We start from the raw sequence: 4,314 nt of genomic DNA on the forward strand, positions 1-4,314 counted from the left end.
TTCGCTCCGATTGGGGTGTTTTGCAAGTCAATCAGATTACAACAGAAGTCTGGTTGAGACATTATTATTTTGGATTCCTATACGTCTTCCACCCACAGCTCTGGGCAGAAGTGAAACGGGTCCCAGCCTACCAATCTTGAGAAAGAAAATTCAGCTACTTCAGATTATTTTTTCAAAACCATAATTGCTGTGACCACTCGCCTGTTTTTATTTCTTTATTTTTTTAATGTGTCATTTGTTTTTGAGAGAGAGACAGAGACAGAGACAGAGCACAAGCAGGGGAGGGGCAGAGAGAGAGAGGGAGACACGGAATCCGAAGCAGGCTCTGGGCTCTGAGCCGTCGGCACAGAGCCCGACGCGGGGCTCGAACCCATGAACTGTGAGATCACGACCTGAGCCAAAGTCGGACGCTCAACGCTGGTGCCTCTCACCTGATTTTTTTTTTTAATTTTTTTTTTCAACGTTTATTTATTTTTGGGACAGAGAGAGACAGAGCATGAACGGGGGAGGGGCAGAGAGAGAGGGAGACACAGAATCGGAAACAGGCTCCAGGCTCTGAGCCATCAGCCCAGAGCCCGACGCGGGGCTCGAACTCACGGACCGCGAGATCGCAACCTGAGCCGAAGTCGGCCGCTTAACCGACTGCGCCACCCAGGCGCCCCCCTACTGATGCTTGTGGCAGCCCAGGAGTCTGCATTTTTTTACCAGGCTTTCCATCTGAGTCTGGGGTGGGCTAACGTGTGAAGACCAGGCTCAATTTTTGATTTCACGGTAAAACCCCTGGCAGAAAAGAAATGGAAGTGACTTCCGTTCCTGGGCAGGAGGGACAGGTGCGGATTCTGTTTAGTGGGGTCCGCGTGTTTCCGCAGCCACAGCTCCCCGCTTCTGAGCCCCCTGGACTCGGGGCATCGTCCCATGTTCCCTCGCCCTCCCGCTGAACTTGAACTCAAATCCAGCCGATTGTTTGGGAGGCTTCTCGGACGCGAGCCGTGTCGCAGGCCCCCATCCCCGCCGAGGACATAAGGGGGCCGCCGGTGCTTAGCGGCAGGCAAGCCCTCCCTGTCCTGTGCCTTCCCAGGCCTCCTGGTTGGCAGGCAGGGATTTCTGCCCCCTGCTGGAGACTGTGCTCTGCAGCTCCGGGCCCGGGTTTGGGCCTCACCCAGTGTTCTGAATGCCGGGACCACGGTCCACACCGGCTGTGGGGATTTACAGCTGCCGAGTGGGAGGCCTCTTGCGGGCAGAAGCAAGTCTTGTCATTTGGTTAACGCTGGTCGTTAGGCAGGACTCCGGAGAAGTCCCTCCCGCTGGCCAGTGCAGGCTCGATGGGCTCGGATGTCCCCGGGAAGTGTGGGGGTGTTCTCGCGTGTGCGTGTGTGCGTGAGCGTGTGAGCGTGCGTGTTGTGTCTCCACCAGACGTCCGGGAGGACTCTGAGTCAGGCCCCTGCATTGCTTACCTGGGGCGACGTCACCGCCACAAAGCAACCGGCCCTTCAGCTTTGTGCCAAGGCCACCCAGACTAATAACAGCCAACACTTAGCACTTGCTTTGTGCCTTGCCATGGTCCTAAGAACTCGAGAGGCTTTAACTCGCTTGATCCTTGCAACATCCCTGTGAGATACGTATCATTATTAGCCACAGCTGACAGATGAGAAAGTGAGGCCCAGGGAGGGTAAGTAACCTTCCCAAGGTCACGCAGCGTCCAAGTGTGGAGCTGAGATTCAAGGCCCGGGCAGCTTGGCTCCGAGGTCCTTGCTGTAGCCCATTCCTGCCACGGCCAGGTGATGTTTTCCTGTGAGCCAAACCCCCTGGCTAGAGAAGGAAGCTGTCGCCTGCTTCACTGAAAGTGATACGCGGCACAGATTGTATTTCTGACTTCAGAATGTTTTACGTGGGGATGATGAGAAGCGGAGAAGGGTTTGCAATAACCTCTTCGTTCTTACTTTCCTTGGGTCGGGCGGATGTGATTAGTTTGCGTGCTGTCCGCAGACGTCAGGGGCTGGTGTGGAGCCCGCACAGAGGCCGGCTGGAGTAAGAGTGACTCTAGAACTTGCCACATCATGAATGCCCGCCAATAATGGGGCAGTGAAATAAATTGCCGTCCATTTCCACAGTGGAATACCGTCCAACCATTAACGGGAACAGGGCGCTCTATAATCGTCGGCGCGAAACGGTCTCCAAGACCCGGTAAGCGGAACAGAATAGAACGGTGGGTCCAGAAGCTTTCATTTATGTTACAAGGGAAAAAATAGGGCCATCCACAAAGCACCCCTAGACTGACACCAAAGAAGGAAGCTCAGGGGGTTCCTGGATCCTGGAGAAGCTGCACCTGGGGGAAGGCCTTTCTTCTCGTGCCTTTTGATTTCCTACTGTCTCGTGGTGATACTTTCATGATTCTATCTATCTTCTGCTCCAGGTAATAATTTATGAAATGAGAGTCATTTAGAATCGGCTGCGGGGATAGAACGAATACCCCAATCCGCAGAATTAAAAAAGATCAAGCAAGTACCTACGTTGCATATTGTTAATCGGCAAAGTGGGCATAGAGAGGCAGATGATCAAAACTGATTTACGTGCCTCCAACAGGATGTTTGCAGACAGGGTCCCCGGATGGGTCCGGGGGCGTCTAGGAGACCCTCAAGGGGGTGCGCTGCGTTTTTGTTCATTCTGCTCTGTGTATCTTTTGAGGAGGCTACGTGGAGTTTTGAATGGCTTGTCCTGCAGGTCGATAATCCACAAAAGTTTAACAACCACTTGCCTAGAAGCTGTGCAAAAAGATGATGTCCATGTAGAAGACTATACTATTCAGAATTGGGTTTTTGTCACTTATTTATTTAGAGAGAGAGAGAGAGAGAGAGAGCAGGGTTGGGGCAGAGAGAGAGGGAGACCGAATCCCAAGCAGGCTCCGAGCTGTCAGCACAGGGCCCCACGCGGGGCTCGAACTCACGAACCGCGAGACCATGATGTGGGGTCGGACGCTTAACCGAGTGAGCCACCCAGGTGCCCCTATACTATTCAGGCTTTTAAGTGAGTATCCCAGAGGGATCCTGCAGCCTCCAGCTAAGGAAACATAAAGTAGGGAGAGGCCAGCACCCGGGCCATGGTCCGATGCAGCCTGCCAGCCTGTGCCCGGGGCACGCCCCACCCAGAGGCTCTCGGCAGCCGCACATCACGAACAGCCTACGTGTGACACGTATCATCATCGTTCAATCCGCAGGGATGGCAGCTGGCTGCCTGTCACAGAAACCTAAGAGGGGCTGGGTCAAGGAAGCGGTTCGTTTTTGTCACCTGACAAGGTGGCCAGGGAGGGAGAGTGCTTGGGGGCTGGCGCCCTTGCTCAGGGAACCAGCCTCCCGTTCTCCCTGCGCGGCCATCCTTAGCGTGTGGCTTTGTCCCCTCGCCGAGACTGCTGTCGACTCTCGAGGTGCCAGGTCTGTTTTCCAGGCAGGCATAAGGGCAGGGGGCACGTGGCATGGGGTCGTCAGCTAAGCTTGTCTCCTTTTACAAGGGAAACCAGAACTTTCCCGGCAACGGCACTCAGCAGAATTCCCTTCCCTTCTGGCCTTTCTTTAGCCAGGGCACGGTCACACGGCCACCGCCCGCTCCGAGGAGGCTGGGGGTGGGGAGCACTGTGTCCGCTGGTTGGTTGCAGTAACCAGAAGCTAACTAGAAATCCTGCTGGGATGAGAGGGGAGCCAGTGGAGACTGCAAGGGCCCCGTGCGGAGCGTGTGTGGATGGACCTATTTTTCTGCCGCGAGTTGGCAAGCGGGGATTCGTTGGTCAATTGGCCCTAAAAACTGGCCTAACGCCCTCATTGTGAGGGTGCAGTCAGGGGTTATAACTCACGGACCTGCATTTATTAGTGCCGCTGGAATCGGAGATGAATATAATTGCATGATTTTTTTTACATGTTATTTATCTATATATTTAGTTTTGAGACAGAGCACAAGCAGGGCAGGGGCAGAGAGAGAGAGAGAGAAAGAGGGAAACAGAATCAAAGCAGGCTCCAGGCTCTGAGCCGTCAGCACAGAGCCCGACGTGGGGTTTGAACCCACGAACCTCGAGATCATGACCTGAGCCGAAGTCAGACGCTTAACCGACTGAGCCACCCAGGCGCTCGCTTTTTTCTTTAAGTTTTTTTTTTATGCGTAAGCAAAACGCATCCTAATAAAACCGACCCTGACATTCAAGGAAATAAATGAAACAAACAGCAGGGGCTGCTTCACTGGAGCCACACAGAGCTCGGATCGGAGTCAACCGAGGGCACCTGTTACCGCCCCGACGTGCCAGGAGCCTGGCCCGTGGGCAGATTCTGT

The 4,314-nt window shown here is 54.3% G+C and overlaps 1 non-coding gene across 1 annotated transcript; it reads right to left on the reverse strand.

The window, feature by feature from the left end:
* Positions 1-4,028: 4,028 nt before the first annotated feature.
* On the reverse strand, positions 4,029-4,113 carry TRNAR-UCG. Its single transcript has one exon. It is a non-coding gene; the product is annotated as a tRNA-Arg (tRNA).
* Positions 4,114-4,314: the final 201 nt, after the last annotated feature.

This window comes from Prionailurus bengalensis, chromosome C1, assembly GCF_016509475.1.
Source record: "Prionailurus bengalensis isolate Pbe53 chromosome C1, Fcat_Pben_1.1_paternal_pri, whole genome shotgun sequence".
NCBI lineage: Eukaryota > Metazoa > Chordata > Mammalia > Carnivora > Felidae > Prionailurus > Prionailurus bengalensis.